General features: G+C 44.3%; 1 protein-coding gene across 4 annotated transcripts in view; it reads right to left on the bottom strand.

Annotated features, from left to right (window-relative positions):
• Nucleotides 1-19,537, bottom strand: part of ZNF385B (zinc finger protein 385B) — a 346,769-nt gene extending 327,232 nt beyond the window's left edge. For 2 of the 4 annotated variants that reach the window (XM_070422656.1, XM_070422649.1), the window contains exon 1: nucleotides 19,482-19,531. The gene's annotated coding sequence lies outside the window, so the exon portion shown is untranslated. Of the gene's footprint in view, nucleotides 1-19,481 lie in introns of all 4 variants that reach the window. The other 2 variants (XM_070422651.1, XM_070422652.1) reach the window with 2 other exon arrangements.
• Nucleotides 19,538-21,268: the final 1,731 nt, after the last annotated feature.

Raw genomic sequence — 21,268 nt, 5'->3', positions numbered from 1 at the left:
GACATAATACATGCTAAGTGTTTAAAACACAACCACACAGTAAAGTAGCCTACGCCCTCTAGTTACTATTGTTATTGTTGATATTTCTATATGAAACATAATTTATATTTTTTAAAAAGGAAAAACACCAACCAAGGTGAAAAACACCATAACTGTTCAGTCAAATGAACTTTTGAATAAGATCCAAAAATTTGGCTCAACATTAGTGCAAAGAGCTGTGGAGAAGAAGAACAAACAATCAATATCACTCTCCAGACATGTGAACATGTACAGGATGCTTAATTATGACCCAAGAAAAAAAGGTAACACTATTTGTCTCCAGCTCTATCACAGAACTTAAATAAAAATTTAATAACAAATGGTACTCCAAATACAAACAGCATTAGGTAAAATCATAACTCTCTAATGAATGATAAAGTTTATAAGCTACTCAACTTGGAGAACCATGCTGAAGAATTATTTTTTCCATTGTCTTTCTTTGTAAACTTGTCTTGATGACATATACAATATCAATGTAGCTGGAATATTCCTTCCTTCTTATGTCAAAAGCATAATGCTCACTACTGCAACACTATATAAGATTATCTCAGATCCAATTGATTTTCTCACTCCAAAAATGACCCTAACACCCCTAAAGGTGGTAATGTTTTAAAACTCTCAGAATAAAGCAGGTTGTCTATTGAGAATATTTTTCTCTACATAAATGGTACACTCCAGCAGCAACTTATTGACACAGATTTACTTATATATGTAGCCTTATCCCCGTTGAGGTCTTTGGTGAATCACATGATCTGACAGGGTACAATGCAATGAATTGAAAAAAGGTAAAAGAATATAAGACAAGTAAGTGAGAAAAAATAATACTAAAAAAGCCAGTGCTGCATAATGTGGTGTAACATAATGACAGCCTGGAGAGATGGAAAATCTCAGCAGTAGATGCGCTGCAGTTGAAGAAGGAAGTTGACCCACGGTACTTTTAGCCAGAAAAAAAATGTCATTCCACCTGTAAAACTGAAAGCAAGTGCCACAGAAATCAACAGGGACAGGAATCAAAGATAAAGTCATCATACAAAGGGCATGTTGCATCTGCCTCTCACATAAAAACTGTACAGATCACATGCATCATATATTTCACATGTAAAGACTGGCACTCTTATTCCATTTTCTGAGCTCGTATGTGCAAAGCAACATGTACACAAATGACCCTTCAGATGGTCACACCAGGAAACTGGCAAGAGTTTCCCTATTTGGGGGATCATAGGGACTCTGAAGGAATGTAAGGACTAAGTCATCCATTATCATTTAATTTACAACTTGATATCAGATGCCCTAGAATCCAGAGTATGTTTAGGTGGTCCTAAATATCTCTGAACAAAATAAATCACTGTCATCTGTCCCATTCAGTTACGTTGGCACTATCAAGAGTTGTCATGTTGTATGGCTGGCAGGACTGCTTCAAAGCCAACTGGTTCTTTTGCAAGATGATGAAAGAAAAAGGGAACATGTAAAATATTCTCTACTTAGATAATATTATCTCCACTGACATACTTGCATATGGTAGTGACTGAATGCATACTTTTAGTTGACTGTGCAAAATCACCTACTTGGAGAAGTTAATGACTATCAGATTAGTAATTAAAGCATATTTATATCCCATACTTGGTGTTATTCAGTTACTTTTATAATTACACCAGAGGCCCGGTGCACAAAATTCGTGCACTGGGGGCAGGTGTCCCTCAGCCCAGCCTGTACTCTCTCCAATCTGGGACTCTTCGAGGGATGTCCAACTGCTGGATGACCCTGCGGGATCAGGCCTAAACCAGCAGTCGGACATCCCTCTCACAATCCGGGACTGCTGGTTCCCAACTGCTCGCCTGCCTGCCTGCCTGATTGCCCCTAACCGCTTCTGCCTGCCAGCCTGATCAATCCCTAACCACTCCCCTGCCAGCCTGATTGATGCCTAACTGCTCCCCTGCTGGCCCGATTGCCCCCAATTGCCCTCCCCTGCTGGCCCGGTCACCCCTAACTGCCCTCCCCTACAGGCCCAGTCACCCCCAACTGCCCTCCCCTGCTGGCCTGGTCACCCCTAACTGCCCTCCCCTGCCAGCCATCTTGTGGTGGCCATCTTGTGACCACATGGGGGTGGCCTTCTTGTGTGTGGTGTGACGGTCAATTTGCATATTACCTCTTTATTATATAGGAGGATTTTAAAGCCATATTCTTTTAAAACATCTAGAATGACTATTTTCAGAATTTGAAACTTAGGGTGTCCAACAACTTCAGCATCCTGAAGTCATTTCAGAAACAGAAGCATTCTAATCAGATATGTTGCCCCCTTGTCCTGTTCAAGTGGGATTTGGATGACATAGGTGGTCATATTAGAAGGCTTTTTACCCAGAAATGAACTTATAAAGCCTTTAACTGACATAAGCATTCCCTATCCTGCCCATCGATTGATTTGTGTGGCTCTAAATAACCCCTCAAAATATTTTGAAGGGGGGAGTAACGCTCTGTTTTATTTCACCTATAAAGTCCAGGAAGTTGTCCTGAGTCACCTCAGGCATGTTCCCCTTTACAGATCAGCCTCTCAGTGAGCCGAAAGGGCTGGTCGTGTGCTGAAAGCAGAGAGGAACTTTTAGCAGAGAGTGATGGCTCCACCTCATTACTATCCTCAGACTTCAATGTGCACATGCAACACCTCGAGGTTTAAAATGGAGATTCAGATTCAGCAGGTCTGAGGCGAGGCCCGAGATTCTGCATTCCTAACAAGCATCCAAGTGACGCTGATGCTGCCATTTGGTGCACCGACCTTGGGAGCTAGGAACCCCCTCCTTGGGGAGCCTCCAGTCCTGCTCTGCCACTACTGGGCTGTGCCACTCTGGGCTCATTAGGTAACTTCTCAGTGCTCTATTTTCCTCTGCAAAACATGGTAAGGCATGGAGGCTCTTAACAAATTCCGGGAGTTGGAAATAATGTGAATGAATAAATTCAGATGAAAGCATTTTAAAAAAATTAAAGGAGCTACTCAGTTAAGAGTCTTTAAAATCACTGAAGGACATAAAGATAACTCTTTCCCTGAAACCAGCAAACTAAATGCTGTTGCTTCTGCTGCCAGTTTTGTGTGGCTCTGAGCATGCTAGTCTTATATTCTCCATCAAACTGCTGCTCTAGGTGCCTGCCCTCTGGCCAAGCTGCAGCTGATCACCTGCCTTCTACGCAAAGTAATTTCCGAGTGGCTGCTGGTCTACACTCTGTGGGGTAGCACAATCCTCTTGATAACTCTTCTTCCAAAGACCCAGGTTCCATTGACATAATCTCAAGACAATAATTATTGAATTAATTGTAGGAAGGATGAGAGGACAATTTTCCATGCCTCCATAATTCATAATTTATAGAATTTTCTCTCTTAAAATTCACCTACTGATGGTTATTTTGCACATGATGGTGAGAATCAGTAAAAATAAATTCCTTCCCCACCCTATCCAGGGTGGCTCAGTAGACAGAGTGTCAGCCTGCAGACTGAAGGGTCTGGGTCTGAGTTCAATTCTGGTCAAGGGCACATGCCTGGTTTGCGGGCTCGATCCCCAGTAGAGAGCATGCAGGAAGCAGCCAGTCAATGATTCTCTCTCATCATTGATGTTTCTATCTATCTCTCTCCCTTTCCCTTCCTCTCTGAAATCAATAAAAATATATTTTTTAAAAATAAATAAAAATAAGTTCCTTCCCCGATATTATAAAAATAATTAAGTTTGGTGATAGGCATGCAAACAACGTATTTAACTTCCAGTGCAGTTGAGTATAATTGACTTTACTCCACCTTGGAGAATATTTTCCTAAACTCTTCTTTATTCCCAAGCTCCTGGAAAGTCACCTGGAGCCACTCTTGGTGAAGTGTCAGCAGATGGTGGCAATGCTATTGGACCAAAGCAATGTTGAAGCAGAGAAAAGGGTAGAAAAGCCACAGGAGCGACGAAGAAGCATTCCTCATGGGAGGGACTGGAACACAGAGCCATGTGGCTTCAGTAGCAGGTCACTCCTCTGACCCTTCAGTGGAGACTCAGGAGAGAATAACGGAAATATTGGGTCACAGAGGTACTCCAGAGATGCTGCTATTTGTCTTCATCCATTTTAAACAGAACATATATTTTCAAGTATAAGTCAACAAATAGGCCACCCTGTAACTAGAGTAACTGCTGGCCACATGATTAGGAACAGCTTGGATCCAGAGTCCTTGATGGCATCTGGCTCTAGAAAGAAGCATGGAAGCAGAAGAGCGTGCCAGGAGGAGAGATCTGGACCAAGAAGGAGGTATTGCACATGAAGGGAGCCAGCCAGGATGCAGACTGATTAGCTGTAAAAAAAAGTGGTCATGGATACCAAGCAAAGGATGAATTATGGAGTTGTGTGGAGAGAAATGGGCTCGGGGCAGATTTATTATGCTCCATTTCCACTCTGCTAGCAGGCTGCACAGAGTCTCAGGAGGTGCAGATCTACTCAGGATGGAAATTTCACATCCAGGGACGCTATCTCAGATAATCTAATTTGGTGAGATGAGAAAATCGTATCTCATAAAACTATCATCCCCTTTCGAAAGCCCATATAAAAGTTCACAGGCTGTTGAGGCATCTAGCCATAGCATGAGCTTCTGTTATAGGCCATATGGAAACAACGGACTTACAGATAAAATTATTTTCATAAGAAATGCTTCTCACTTGGTATGTGCAGTGTGTTCTTTACAACCTGAACTTCATAAATTTTTATAAGGTGTTTGTTTATTGTCAGGCTCAGGAGATGCTGTGTCACCATTGCTCAGTCACAGCTTTTTCAGACAAAGGAATCTTAATCTGTGTGTGATACACTATATAGTACTAGAGGCTGCTGCACAAAATTAGTGTACAGATGGGGTCCCTAGGCCTGGCCGGCGATCAGGCCCGATCAGGTTTCCCGCCTCCCTGCCTCCCTGCCTCCTCCTTCCCTGGCTCCCTCAGTGCCCCGCCACCACCACTGGTTGCCTGCCATGTTCCGTGCTGCCCTCTGGTGATCAGCGCACCTCATAGCAAGCAATTGAACTTCCGGTCTCCCAGTTGAACTCATGAGGGGGCAATTTGTATATTAGCCGTTTATTATATAGGACTAGAGGCCCGGTGCACAGAAATTTGTGCACTTGGGGGGGTCCCTCAGCCCAGCCTATGCCCTCTATAGTCTGGGACCCCTCGGAGGATGTCCACCTGCTGGCTTAGGCCTGCTCCCCGGGGGATTGGGCCTAAGCTGGCAGTCAGACATCCCTCGGGCAGCCCAGCAGCCTTCGGGGGATGTCCACTTGCCAGCAGGGAGCAGGCCTAAGTTGCAGTCGGACATCCTTAGCGCTGCTGAGGAGGCGGGAGAGGCTCCCACCACCACCGCTGTACTGGCAGCCATCAGCCTGGCTTGTGGCTGAGCAGAGCTCCCCCTGTGGGAACGCACTGACCACCAGGGGGCAGCTCCTGCATTGAGCGTCTGCCCCCTGGTGGTCAGTGTGTGTCATAGTGACCAGTCATTCCCAGTCGTTCTGCTGTTAGGGTCAGTTTGCATATTACCCTTTTATTATATAAGACAGAGGTCTGGTGCATGGGTGGGGGCCGGCTGGTTTGCCCTGAAGGGTGTCCCAGATCAGGGTGGGGGTCCCACTGGGGTGCCTGGACAGCCTGGGTGAAGGGATGATGGGTGTTTGCAGGTTGGTCACACCCCCTTCAGGGTAGGGGTCCCCACTGGGGTGCCTGGCCAGCCTGGGTGAGGGGCTGATAGCTGTCTGCAGCTGGTCACACCCCCTTCAGGGTGGGGGTCCCCAATGGGGTGCCTGGCCAGTCTGGGTGAGAGGCTGAGGGCCGTTTTCAGGCTGGCCAAGCCCTCCGGCGATGGAAGCTCCCAGCCTCTCCTTTTTTTTTTCTTTTCTTTTTTTTAATTCTGGGATTTATTTACCTTCTATAATTGAAACTATGTAGCCTTGAGAGGAGCTCAGAGCTGGCCAGGGCGGGCGGGAGGGAAGCCTCCTGCTCGCTCCAGCTCCGTGGCCACGGCCGGCTGAAAGCAGGTATCTGGGATTTACTTACCTTCTATAATTGAAACTTTGTTGCTTTGAGTGGAGCTCAGAGCCCGACACAGCAAGCGGGAAGCTTGTCTTCCTCCATCATTGGGGCAACCAAGCCTCTTGCTTGCTCCAACTCCGTGGCTGCCAGCCGCCATCTTAGTTGGGTTAATTTGCATATAGGCGCTCTGATTGGCTGGTGGGCATGGCTTAAGGCATAGCGAAGGTACGGTCAATTTGCATGTTTGTCTTTTATTAGTGTAGATTAAGATAGATGACCCCACACTTACTTCTAGTGTCTCCTCCATAACATTCTGTGCAAATGTTAAAATAAATATATTCCCAATCCCTGAAATGGTTTGCCCTTTTGGCCACTGTACATGTAGGAGCAGAATGCCTCCCAGGGAGATAATATAGGAGATAGCAATGTCAGACCTTATGGATCTTCTCAAGAAAAAATTACCTGTTTTCTTATGTCTCCCCTTCCTATTGCCACTCCTCAAATTATTTTATCAATAATGCCAAGAAGGGAACAGGTTGTAGTGATCAGCCAAGTTGAGCTTCTACTCAATGTAATTCCTTCTGTCTTGTTTCTGGTGGCTGATCCTCTCATACTTGCACTTGGAGCATCATGAAACTTCAAGGCCATTACTGGACACTTTGAATCAGTAGAAAGCTCTCTCTTATATCTAGTTGAAATCTGCCTCCCTAAGATCCCATTCCACTGAATCTGGTCATGCCTGTTGGAACTTCAAACAGGTGAATCTACTTCTTTGTCCACATGTCATCCCTTCACGTTCTTTCAGGCAGCTGCCATGTCTGTTCAAAGTCATCTTATCTGGCACCAGATGGTGAGGCACGAGCCTTGTCCTGTTGCTAAAGGCGATTAAGAAATGACAGCACGGGGGTTGGAAGCTTGTGTCTTTCTTCATTCTGGGCCGCTTATAGTGGCATCAACCAGTGCTGAAATCGTGCCCCTAGTGCACACTTTCTCGTGGTCAGAATAAGACTTAACAGAAACAAAGAAGTGGGCTAGACTGAGAGGGCTTTGAAGTGCTACAACCTACCCAACTAAGTACAGCCCCAGAGGCTATTACAAATCCGTCCTGTGGAAGGCCTCTCAAACAAGCACCATTATTAGCCCTCTGATGCTAATAGTTCAGATGATGTCTTTTAAATTATTTCCTAATGTTTTAAAAACTTGCCATGTGACCAGTAATTTTCTTTTGAGAAGATCCATAAGGTCTGACATTGCTATCTCCCATATTATCTCCTATATGCATAATTCACTCTCTCATGTAATTTGATTGGTGACAACACTTTTCAGGTAAGTATACCTTTTTTTTTTTTTAATCCTCACCTGAGGATATTTTCATTGACTTTATTTTATTTTTTTTAAATATATTTTATTGATTTTTTACAGAGAGGAAGGGAGAGAGATAGAGAGTTAGAAACATCGATCAGCTGCCTCCTGCACACCTCTTACTGGGGATGTGCCCGCAACCAAGGTACATGCCCTTGTCCGGAATCGAACCTGGGACCTTTCAGTCCGCAGGCCGACACTCTATCCACTGAGCCAAACCGGTTAGGGCTATTTTCATTGATTTTAAAAAGAGGATATGGGAGAGAGAATGTGAGAGACAGAGAGAAACATCAATTGGTTGCCTCCCATACCCGGCCTGACCAGAAATCAAACCCAGAACCTAGGTATGTGCCCTGACCGAGAATTGAACCTGTAACCTTTTGGTGTACAGGATGATGCTCCAACCCACTGAGCCACACCAACCAGGGCAGGTAGGTATACCTGTTTGCCAATCACCTACCTTCACCCACCCCTGCTCCCTTCAGTTACCAGTGAGCTTTACTTATAGTTGAGAAAAGGAGTTGACATTGAGGAGGGCTGAGTCAGGCTGAATGTAGAATTCTGTCATAACATGACCTTGCAATGAGAAGATACTAAACTGTCAACTTTTATGCCACCTTATCCTCAATCACTTTCTGAGGTTTTCTTGATAACAAAGGGTTCTTTAACAAGAGAGAATGCTATTGCTGGATTTTAAAATTAACCACAATAGAGTATTCACAATATAATACTTAATCACTTTTAATGGCATATTTATCATTACTTTATGTAGCTTCACTGAAACATTCCATAATTTGTTATTTTAAATGGGTCCATTGAAGTATATACTCTGTAGACTCAGAACTGTTACACATACATAGTAAACAACTGTTCTTGCTACAATTCTTGATAATTCAGAAACACGATTTCAAGAAATCAAATATTTCCAAAGATTAGGTTGCCTTTTCCTATGCAAGCCAAGAGCACATTGTACTGTTCGTTTTCCAATGCAGTATAAGAGGAAGACAACAGATCTGGGAACTTGTGAAATTCTTGACAAATTTAAACCTTGCTTATGTAAGCTATACACAGGGAGGCAAGAAATACTTCAGGGATTTGAAAGGACTTAAATGGGGTTTCGCTGCCAGGACAGCAGCAGTTTGAATATGAGCCATCACATCTGTCCATTTGGCATGGTCCTTTGAGTCTCTAGTTAGCAGCTGTGGAAAAGGGACAACAGGAAGAGACCAGAGAGAAAGGAGTCTGTGTTGCTCACCATAAAACCACAAGGATAGGAGAAATGGCTGTTCTCAGGCTGCAGAGAATGAAGAAGCCTGGAGATATGAGAGGGAAGAGACGCTGCTGACATTCAGTAGCCATGGTGGTCTCAGTACCACCCATATGGTCACTGCCATCAATGTGGTTACCAGAACCACTGGGGTTGTCTGAAGCTGTGAGACATGTAGGCAAAGGCAATGCTCCACACAGCACTAGCTAGAGATCTTCACTGAGACACAATCATCATCTGGGGAGCCAAGAAAGACTTCTGGCTCCAATACCTTACCTCCCACCACTTCCCTTTAGATTTTGTAGGGTTAGGTTTGGGCCCTGGAATCTGAGGTCACAGGAATACTGAGGGACGTGGCAGGTAGCCCACATTGCCACGGACAACCATGGTGGACTAAATCCTATAGGTAAAGGCCAGGGGGTAGTCAGTGAAAGAACAGTCTGGTTCATTAGAATTTACAATGGACAGGCTCCACAGGGTGACTCTAAGCAGCTAAAGGAAGGAAGGTCCTGTGGTTTTACAACATGGAAGAACTGAGCCTGAGATCTTTTCCTGGTCTTTTATGAAGAACCACAGTAATTCTGATACGTATCCCAAGTTGAGAACTAGTGCTAATTTAGAGAATGAGCACTAATTTCCAAGTGTGGTCTGTGAATCAACTGAGGTAATTATTAAATATTTAGATAAAATGTTTAAATTACTGGGTCCTAACTTTGACCTGGTTAGTCAGAAATTATAAGGGTGAATTCCAGGAATCTGCATTTCTTTTTATAAGCTCTCTAGGGACTCTCTTAGATACTAGTAATCTAGGAAGTCCAGGCATCACTAGAAACATTTGTAGGACCGCCCTAGTGACTACATGGATGAGACACAAGGAGAAGGCTATACAAAAAAAGGAACAAGTGCAACCGATAAGGCTCAATGGTTGAGCATTGACCAGGAGGTCAGGGTTTGATTCCCTGTCAGGGCATATGCCTGGATTGTGAGCTCAATCCCCAATAGGGGGCGTGAAGGAGGCAGCAGATCAATGATTCTCATCATTGATGTTTCTATCTCTCTTTCCCCTCCCTTACTCTCTGAAATCAATAAAAATATATTTTTAAAGGAACAAGACTAAGACTTTAGCTTCCACATTCTGTGTGGGGATGACTTTATTCCTATGGAAGTGGGATTGATGATTAAGAACCATACATGAAGCAATTAGGTATATATGGACTTAAACTCTTCGATAATTCTGCACAAATTATTTTTTTTCTTGCTAATTATTTTTGTCTAAATTCTAACTTAGAAAATCCAATTCAAGTATTAAAATAATTTCCTTGAACTTGGGAGGATTCAAGTAATTATTCAATTGCAATTCAGGTGCCTAAGAAGAGACTGTCCTTGAATGAGTCCACCCTGGTTACACACACCATAGTGACATAAGCTGGCTCCTATACCGGAGTCACTCTCTGATATGGGTCATTTTCAAACTTTCCAGATTTACACGTGCCTACCAAGTTCATGAAGCACATCCATGCAGAAGCTACATTTTTAAGTTACTTTTAAAGACCACTTGGTCTTTCCAAAAATCCTAGAGCCCAGGTTATTGGTTTTGTTATTAAAAGTTTGTCAGTGTTTCACATGATTACAAATTTTCAAGAGTCCTTGCAGTGCTTACAATTCCACACCTCTATTCTCCCTTTCATTTCATTGTTCTCCTAAAGTAAACAAGAAAAAGTAGATGAGAAAAACATAATAAAAAATACAAAGTAAGTTTCAAACTGAAGGCTCAAAAATCTGAGTTGCAAACATTCTCTTGGCAAAGAAATCAGTGTACCTAGAAGGTAATTGATATTAATTATTAAACTACATAATGTCTTTTAATGGCTATTTTATGAGTACTGTAGGTACCAAGAACTTGGTTAATTGTGTTATGTGTATTATCTCATGTTACTTAACAATAATCCCATGAAAAAAAAATGCACTCAATATTTCTTAGACGGGGAAGCTAAGACACAGAGAGGTTGAGTAACTTGATCGAAGCCACACAGCAATAAGTGGAAGAAGTAGAATTTGCAACCATGAAGTCTAACTCCAGACCCTGAATTCAACCAGTAGGCTATACTAATTCCACCTACATTAATGCAACTCATGCAGAGAATGAGATGTGCTTAATCATCAGCATTTCCAGATATTATTTATGACCATGTGCAATGACCAATTTATTTAAATAAAAATATTTCATATATATCATATATATATAAAATCAAAATGCCTGGGTTTATATACAAGGAAGTTTATTTGTGTGGCAGGATATTAAAGAAGTTAGGAAAATTCCTTGGCAAGTGGAATGGGGATATTGAGACAGACAGCTCATTTAAACTGGCCTCATCCAGCACCCTGACTCACTTGCCTTCTCCCTTGCCCAACCGCTCCCTTAAGCATTAAGCCCTTGGGACAGTGAGGTTCTGATCAGCATCAGAGTATTGGTCAAGCTAGAGATAACATCTAGGCCTCAGCTGTTGTTTCAGCTCCAGGCCCAGAAAAGCAACAAAACCAGACAAAGTGACGCTGCCATGGCTGACATCAGAATCAGATGCAATGACCAATGACCCCTACTCTAGTGTCAACCCATTAGTAGAGACCACAACACTGATGAATCGGCATGTTCGAGGACACACCTGGAAAGCTGATGAATGCTCCTCCCCTGAGATCTCTTCTAAAATTTCTGCCTTTAGAAAACATATAAAAACTCTTAAGACAAAGGACCCAGTACAGGCTCTCTCTCTAACATGTCCACACTTTCTTTCTTGAGGTGTGTATCTTTGTTTTCTTTCTCCTAAGCTCTGAGAGTCCCATGAGATTTGCAACCAGGGGAGCAGTGGGCAGTGACAGCTTGTCCTGGGCTAACTACCTGAACCTGTCTCCAAGAGCCCTTCTTTTGCCTCTGTAAGCTGTTTCCTGAGTCCATGCAGCCCAGCTGGCTCACTTCTTCTCCCTTGTGACTTTCTTTCTAAAAGGCCCGAAGCAGCTCTCTGAGCAGCCCACTGGAATCTTCTCTTTAAGTATACTTCTGCTTTGCATGCTAAGTAAATTTCCTCTTGCACTAGAGTTCTTAGCTCTGAATTCTTTCTTTGCTGAACTCAAGAACCGAGAGCTGCCATCACTGGTAACATTTATACATAAACAATGACATTTTATACTTTGTATTCTTATTCTCGGCATTATATTTTTCATAACATATAGGTTATACCTCTCCCAAATTCTATTAGGAAAAGTTTTTCCATATCTAAAGTATCAAATCTAGGCCCTGGCCAGGTATCTCAGCTAGTTAGAGCATCATCCCCATACACCATGGTTGCAGATTCATTCCACAGTCAGGGCACATACAAGAATCAACCAGTGAAAACATAAATAAATGAAACAACAAATTGATGTCTGTCTGTCTCTCTCTCTCTCTCTCTCTCTTTCCTTCTCTCTCTCTCTCCCAACATTTTTTAAAAAGTATCAAATCTAAGGACATCACCCAGTCCACCCAATTTCTATGTGAAGTTTAAATTCTAGTGTTAATATCAGTAGAAGTTTTCTAACCCTTACTTGTAATGTTTAATCTGCCTAGGCTCAAGTTTAAATATTATAAATTCTCTGAATCTTATTTTTCTAAATTATCAATAAGGATTTTGCATAAAGATCCCTTTTAACCCTAAAGACAATGATTTTGACTGCATAGCAGTCATTTCTCTATCCCTAAGTAGCATGTCAGAGGAATAACAACCGATTAAGCCTGAGATGAACTAACCAGGAGTCCAGGCCTCTAGACTCCAAGAGCCTATGTAATAAAGAAACAATCAGACTGGCCACTCTAACCAATAAACATCAAATATCACAGATCTCCGTGGAATTTCACACAGTTTTAACATGAGTATATTAAAGCTAAGAGTTAAAAGAATTGGCAAATGAACTCTCACAATGGGCCTCTTCTTAGTGTAGCTCAAAAGTTCTTTTTAAAAGTTCATAATATCTTCTTAATTGTGTTGCTAAGAAGAACACATCACAATATGGAAACATAAACTTTAGTTAGGATTTAATTGAAAAGAGTAAATATGCAGAAATGAAACATTTTATTCTAAGAGAAAAGGATGCGAACTGTACCCATATGCAGTCCTTTCACATGTAAAGGACATCAGCATAACAACTACTGATGTTCATGATTACCTATGCCAGGCCTAGAGAAATTAATAAGCACTCTTGTTATTTATTTTCAGATGCAGACATAAAAAAAGGAATGTGGGCCCTCAGTTAATATTGCTTATGTCCATTTATTCAATCCTTGCTTTGCTGATATAAGGATACCATAATAGCATAATGGCTATTCTAGAATCTCAGCCAAAAAGAGAAGAAAAAGTTGATTAGTTTTAGTCTGCAGAGCACAGAATATCTGTGTTTATGCTTTTAAAAAAAACAATTCCATTTCCTATTATAAAGTAAAAAATGTAAACGCGTAACACATTCATATTTATTTCCAAAATAAAATGCTCTCTTAGAACCGTGAATTTCAAGCCTTTCTATTTGTTGGTGACAGAACTGTCTTTATTAAAGAGCTAGTCATTTTTCATGAAGTGGATATAAAAGCCTGGTCATCTTTTTGTATCAGTTTGTATGTATTTTAATCCATCTCTGCTATTTATGAGATCATAGAGTTGATGTGGCACCAAATGGATCAAAACTATAAGGGTGATTGGTTTTTATTAATATATCCGCCTTCTGTATTTTTTTTCACTACTTGCAAAGAATATGCTCATAAATTTCTTTTCAAACTGATTATACTATGCTAAATATGTTAAAGGTGAACGGGGGGTAACGAGAGTGTTAACTGGACTAAGACAAGATGACCCTAACGTGATTGAGAGATATAAATTGTAATAGTGTGATTATCATGATGAACAGCCACTATTCTCTCTTAGACAACCAAAGTGTACACAGCACCCCACTGCTGGGTCTTACCAATCCCCCATAACCAAGTCAACCCATTTCACATATCAAGAAATCGAGGCCCAAAGAGGTTAAGTAACCTCCCTAAGCTCTCAAAGCTGGTAAGGAGCAAAGCCAGGATTTGACTCAACACACGCTATGCTCCTAACCGCCAATCCACACTCTCTTTACAGACCAGATGCTAGAGCTGTCCACCCGGGCTGGAAATGAGAATCATTTGGGGAGATTTAAAAAATACTGATAAATCATTCCTTCAAGATGAGCTAAGAACATCACTATTTTTTTAAAGCTCCTGAGAGAATTTTAGTGTGAATCTAGGGTTGAAAGCAACTGGATTAACAAACGCCAAGGATGGTGCTTTGGGTTTTTTTGTTTTTTAAAAAAATATCAGTCTTTCTCCAAATAGTGGGAGAACAACCAAAGCTCCAGTTGTTTACCTAGAACAGAAACACTAGATGGGGGCACACATCAACACCTACATCATCAGACCATTCCTGTTTCCTTCCCAATCTGCCCTTTCTGCCCCACATGAAGATCCCACCTGGCATCTTCGTGCTGAAGTAGATCCAGGAAACTGCAATCCACACCCTCCAGCCACAAGTGAAGAGCCCAGGAAAGAAGCAGCTTTGCCCAGTGTCTCCCAGCAGCAGTAAAGGCAGAACAGGAGCTGGAGTCTCCTGTGCCCTATTTCACTGCTCCTTTCACAGAAAAATTTTGGAAGCCGTAGGCAAACAGTTGGGGCAAGGAGTCGGCCACGGCATCTGAAGAGAATGTCAAGAACCAGAGAGAGCAAAAGAAAGAAAAGGTCATAACAGGATGAGAAAGGAGAACAGCCACAATCTGAAATTGACTGACTGACGGGTAAATGAGAAGGGAGATAAAATAAGGCAATAGAAGTGACCAGAACAATAGAGAGAACTGGCCATTGCAATGCTGTATCAGCAAAACAAGGGGAAAATACAAGAGAATCACACCTTCCACTCAGCCTTGGGAAGCATGCTGAAGCCTAAAGTACTTTCAAAATAGAAAGTAATATCAAAGCAAACACTAACTGTAGAAAAATCACCAAAGAGCTAGGGACTGCCAGAAACTCCCAAACCTGTGAAGTAGCATCTACTACCATTGCCACTCAAAGTGGAGTTCTTGGATCAGCTATGCCAGTATTTGGGTGCTTCATCCCTAACCTTCTGAACCAAGATCTGCATTTTAATAAGATTCCCTCGTGATTAAGATGCATAAACAATTTTGAGAAGACCTGGCTCTACTATACGAACCAAATTGAGGAATTAAAACAAAGAGCTATTACAGGCAGAGATGGGAACTAGGTAACTAAGTAGAAGTCAATCTAATTAAGTTATTTGTTCGTGCCCACGATATGCTAGGCCCAGAGCTGGGTATTTTGAGAAATAGATGCTTGAGGTCAGGTGTGGCTGGCATGTTGCTTTTAGGGGAGAATGCAGAGAGCACATATATATGAGGAAGACCATGACGTGCTCCAAGAGGAAGTCAAGCAAAATGGTTTGGAGGGGCAAAAACTGAATTCAAAATGAGATCAGGAAGTGCACAGCAATTGCACTGACTCTCTGACAGGCAGAAATGGTTATGGGAAAGGGGGAGGCCCTGTTTCAGGCCGAGGGAACAGCCTGAGCAAAGATGCAGAACTCACAGGCCTGCTGGGTGTTGAAGGAACATTGCCTTCAGCCTAGAGCAGTGTTTTTTGAATTGTTTCAAGCAGACTCAGGAGTCTGTGATGAAGCCTCAGAGACTGCTAATAGGTTTCCTCTAACTCATCATCCATAAAGGGTAGGGAGGGGAGGCTCATGAGATTGCTGGGGCCCCATTTCAACCACACAAGATTTTTTAAAAAATTTTTTATTGATTTCAGAAAGGAAGGGAGAGGGAAGGAGAGATGAAAACATCAATGATGAGAATCATTGATTGGCTGCCTCCTGCACAACCTCACACTGGGAATGGAGCCCACAACCTGGGCATGTGACCTCCTGGTACACAGGTCAATGCTCAACCACTGAGCCATGCTGGCTGGGCATATAAGATTATATTTTAACAGTGGATTCCACCATTGACAAATAAAATTTGAAACATGTCACTGTGCAAGTACCTAGATACTTCTAAAATGATTACCTATGGCTGTGCCTGGCCTGTAGCAGGCACTCAAATATCCATTGAATAAATGAACAAATGAGTTAATGAATCTATGAGATCAAAGTAAAAAATGTGGAGCTACTGTGGGTCTGGACTGCAAAGGGTCTTAAACATCAGAGGAGTCGTTTATACGGCATTTGGTTGGGCACTGGGGACATGTTCATTAGACAGTGACTGAAGTTAGCTCTGCTCTAAGAAGCTTATTCTGCAAACCAAGTGCAAATGGACTGGAAATGAGAGAGACTGGAGATGTGAAACTAGTCAGGAAGACATCATGGTAGTCCCTAAGAAGAGATAAGAAGAGTCTGAACGAAGTCATCACCAAGGGAAGAACAGCATCATGAAGCATCATGGAAATGGAGTCTCTGGGCTTTACCTGTGTATTGTATGTGGAAAGCAAAGAAATTGAGAAGGCTCTGAGTGACAGGGAGAAATACAGAAATTAACAGTCACCTCTGTCCATGGAAGGAGAAAGATGTTGATGAGAGTTTAGATCTGTTAAATTTGAAGCATCTGAGAGTAATATAAAAGCCATCTCTGCCGACACCGGTTTGGCTCAGTGGACAGAGCGTCTGCCTGGGGACTGAAAGGTCCCGGGTTCGATTCCGGTCAGGGGCATGTACCTGGGTTGCAGGCACATCCCCAGTAGATGTGCAGGAGGCAGCTGATCGATGTTTCTCTCTCATCGATGTTTCTAACTCTCTATCTCTCTCCCTTCCTCTCTGTAAAAAAAAAAAAAAAAAAAAGCCATTTCGTAGGTAGTTCAAAATGTCAACATGAAATTTTGGAGGGAGAGTAGAGATAAGGAGGTTACTTTAGGAAAACAATCTGGCACTAATAAAAGGACACCACAGAACCAAAAGCAAAAAGGAGATCATCTATAAAACAAAGGGGATCAAGAGAAATATACAGTATTAAGAAAGATGAAAAAGAAAAGCCAGGCTAAAAAGACCATATTGAGACACATGGGGAACAGAGACAGGAGCAGGGGAGGTGACTAAATAGACATAGTGAAATGGTGGGTTGGCGGGGGGGGGGGGGGGGGGGAGGTTGTCACAATAAAGTCCTCGAAGCAAAAGAAAAGCAGTGGGAAATTGGGACAAACGATCATTGCTCTTTAAATCTTTGAAGACATAGGATCTTACAGAAACAGGAGACAATCAATTTTACTCTTTTCTTCTGTTACAGGTGTTCGCAAATAAGTCACACCTATGAGAAGCAAAGCAATTGCTTGTGTTTTTAATAGTGTTGCTAGAAATCGAGCGCTAATATCTTCAAATTCAGCTGGCAGAAAAAATTCTAAAGGGTGGGGGGGGTGGGCAGTTCAAGGATTTAATCAGAGAAACTCCACACAGCATTGTTCTATTGAGACATCTCCTCTGAGAATTGTGTTTGTTTTGCAGGATTTTTATTTTCTGTCTGGGCCAGGTCACTAGCCTAAGTAAAAAGATTCTGAGAACACTTGATATACTTTGATAGATCCTCATATAATACACGTCGTATAGGTTTCCTCCAACTGCTCTTGGGTCTTACTAATTGGCTATATTTGGGTAACAAGTACTAATGACAGTTCCTTCTCTGGTCTGACTGTAGAGGAGACACCACTCTTGGTTTCCTTTCTACCTCAGTTCAAGGATACATTGGGTGGTGGGGGAGGGGGGGCACACAGTGCAATATACAGATCTTGTATCATAGAAATGTACACTTGGCACCTATGTGATCCTATTAAACAATGTCACCCCAATACATTTAATAAAAAATAAAAAAATAATTAATTAACTATGTGATGGGGAAGATGCTTAAGAGATTGAATGTTTTTTTTTAAAAAATTAAATAATTGAAAATTTTAAAAAAGAAGGACACATTAAGTTCACAGTTCTATTTTTGCTCTGGGAATCTGTTTATTGGTCAAGTGCTGTAAAATTCAAATTTTTACCCCTATAGCTGCTATTTAGTGGTAATAATCTATAAAAAGATTATTACTTAGATAAGGTAAAATAATAGAATGCAAACAGATTATATAAGGAATGATACTGAAAAATATTTATATCACTAGGATGATTCCAGAGAGGACAGTAAGTTTTCCTTTGTTAGGAGGATTCACCTTCTCAAAAGAATTTTACTACAAATGCAAGAGAGGTCAAGGAGAGCTACAAGAATAGCTCTTTGATTTGTGGCTTTCATTCCAAGCTTCCTCCAATCACTTTTGGAAATGAGCAGGAACGTAAATTATAAATCCACAAATACTTGATTTATGGGAATATAGAATCTGAACTACGACCCACACTTTGGCCAAATAAGCATTTTCCACCTTAAAACCCTCAAGCAACAACAGAACTTGCAATGCAGTGTTTGCGTTCTCAGCGCATTTACCTAATAGAGGACAGGGGTGGTGCCTAATCACTGCACATATGGCATCAAAATAAGAAGAAAGGACTGTGAAAAGCAGTGAAACCAGGCCCAGGAAATTCTTTCAAGCCAAAACCTTGACCTTTATCTAAGATGTAGCTTATTGACTTTATGAAAAGCCTTCTTTTTAATTTGATAAGTGCACTTCCGACTGCTTCATGCATTGTTCTGAAGCTGCCAGTTTCCAAGCTTCAGACTGGACTCCATAAAGCAAATGTTTCATTTCTTCTTTCTGAGCATCTTTTGCTACATCTTAACAAAGTTTGCATTCACCCTGGTGTGGTGCTCCCGAGCAAAGCAAAACCAAAAGGACCTGCAAACCACACCTCTGCATGAAAGCGACACTGGCTAAGCCATGAACTAGAGAGCATTCCAAAACTCTGTTTCTTTCGTACCCACGGGGGCTGAGGGCTTGGTGGCAATTTATTTTTCCTTGAAGAATCCTAACACTCCCCATCCAGGTTCACCATAGAAAATGTTTGTCCTCCAGAGCCTGGGAACGCATTCCGGAAAGCGTGGTCCTGCCAGCTCTCCCCAGCGGCCCCCGCAAACAACAGTGTCGAAACAGATGGTCCTCCCTCCCCTTCTCCTTGTCCCTTCCGCAGCCCCACCGCGTCCTCCCATTCTGCGCGGACACCTTCACCCAGCGCTCGGTAGCCCGGACCCCCCTCAGGGATCCCAGCAAGCTGCAAACTTTGGGACCTTTTTTCTACCTCTCAGCCCCCCACCCGCACGCCCCGTTTCACCTTCAATCAGCTGCAGAACTCTCTTGGGACCCCAAGCTTCTTCGACTGCTCCCTCCCTCCCACACCTCCTTCCCCCCAATACCCATTTATCCCCTTAGAATGAAGAGATGCCAGCCCCAAACTTCCCAGCCCAGGCGGCGGAGGCACTGCGGCTCACCACAGAGGGGCACTCTCCTGGCCCTCTCCCCTGCTCCATCCTCCCCTCCGTCCTCAGGGACCAGCGCCCGGGAGCCCACACGGGGGGTGCCTCCACTCCTCTGGCTTCCAGGACCCACTCCTAACTCCCGGGGCTCGCAGGAACCTCCCAGCCCGCAGCCCTGGCGAGTGGCAGCTGGGCATCCCCCTCTACAAGTGGGACCGCGGACCAAGTGGGAACTCCACCGCGAGGGGGGCTGCGGGCCATTCCCCGGGGCGGCGCCCAGGTGCGGGCTCAGCCCGGGCGGGCGGGCGGGCGCCAGGCGCCGGGCTGGGCTGAGCTGGGCGCCCGGAGCTTACCTCGGAGCGCGGGCCGCTGGCGCCGGGGGCAGCGGCCGCCCCGCCGGGAAGCTGTTGCTCGCGCTGGCGGCGGCGGCGGTCCCGCCGGGGCTGCTCCGGGGCTCCGCGCAGACGCTTCCCCGCGATCTGCGGCCGCCGGGGCGGTGGCGGCGACAGCACGGGCGACAGCTCGGCCCGGCGCGGTCCCGAACAGTCCAACTCCGGCGGGCGCCGGGCACAGGCGCGCCACCACCGCGGCCCCCGCGCTGAGCGCCTGCGCGCCCGGCCTCGCCCAGGTGAGGGGCGTGAGCCGCAGCGGCGGGGCGCGCCCGGCGGGGGTGGTGCTCCGCCCGGCCCCGGAGGACCCCGGGGCGACACTCGCCAACGCCGCTCCCGCGCGCCCAAGCTGGCGCCGGTGGATCGGGCAGGGACTCGGGAGGCTCACCCGCTCCGGCGAGTGAGGCGGGACCGCCCGGGGGCTCGCGGACACTGCAGCGCCTCCCGCAGCCTCGCCGCCTCCAAATCCCGCCTTTGCAGGCGCGCGCACAGCCGGGCGCCCAGGCTCGTCCCGACCCGGGTGCTCGCGGGCGCCGGCCCCGGGACTCCGGTCTCTGATAAAATTCTTGGCAACCGCAGAGGTCTCCTCACCGGGATGCCGGGCGGCGCGGAGGGGCGGACCTTTCACATGTTAGGCAAGCCAGAGTGCAACTCCCTCGTTGGAGATCCTCAGAGCCGCTATTTGTTTTTCCTCTTTAACGGGCTCCGGGCTGGAGGAGCACACGGAATCGCCCGGACGTGTTTTGGCGCAGCCTGGAAGGCCCGCAGCGCGGAAGGCATCGCAGCCTCGCTGAGGACCCGAAGGACTCGTGGGTGGGGGGCTCCGGCTCCTCCGGGTTTTCTTTTCCGTGTTTATTGAAGTTTTCCAAACGAAAACATGTCATCGGTTACCCTGACGTAGGGCATCTTCTGAAAACAGTACAAGACGTACCCAGGTGCTGAGTTCTGAAAGGGAGAGCGCTTGGAAAGAAAACATTGAAGGGAACAGGAAAAATAATTTTAGAAGAGCGGTTTTCTGAGATTACTTCTTTGGCTGGAGAAGTGCAAGAGTAATAAAGGACAAGAGAGCTGTGTTAGCAGAGACTTTTTTTTTTTTTTTTGACCAGATGACTTTAAAATATTATTCTTTGGTTTTCTTCTGAGATGATTGACACTAACTCCATCAATAATTAATCCAGCAGCTGTTAATGTCTTGGCATAATCGTCCAGAGTAAATATCTTAGCGTCCAGCCAGAGCCAGTGCTGCTCTCCGGGGTGGGCTTGAGATCTGACAAGCACACATGCACACCATCCTAGAGCTTCCAGGGAAGAGCCGTTTCATTACTCACCTGGGAGTGTAGGGCTGTTGCAGGCACCTGCACACCTGAGCTACCAGGTGAGAAGGAGCAGTGATCTGACCGTTTTTATATTTTCAGAATTCTAAGTATTTGCACACCCAGGTAGGCATTCTCACTCATTACTACGGGCAGACACTCGTTGGTATGTTTATTCTTCAAACGGTACCCCTGTTTGAAATCGCTACAGGAAGCAAGCGCCAAAATTAAATCATCCCCCAGAAGAACACGAGCTATGATAGATTGCTTAAGTTGTCATTTATAAAAATTATAGTCTTAAGGTCTCTTGCCATCAGTAAAGGTTATTTTGAAAAGAAGTCTTTCATGAGTCCCTGAAGGTCAGTAAGGTGGGGTTCTGGCGGGCTCGGACAGGCAGGAAATTCCAGAAGCGAAAGCCTTCCATGAGAAAAACACCCA

Source organism: Myotis yumanensis, unplaced genomic scaffold (assembly GCF_028538775.1).
Source record: "Myotis yumanensis isolate MYYU_CA2020_CCGP unplaced genomic scaffold, mMyoYum1.0.hap1 SCAF_8, whole genome shotgun sequence".
In the NCBI taxonomy this organism is placed as follows: domain Eukaryota; kingdom Metazoa; phylum Chordata; class Mammalia; order Chiroptera; family Vespertilionidae; genus Myotis; species Myotis yumanensis.
The sequence above is the reverse complement of the archived record's forward strand: the minus strand, read 5'-3'. Positions and strand labels throughout refer to the sequence as shown.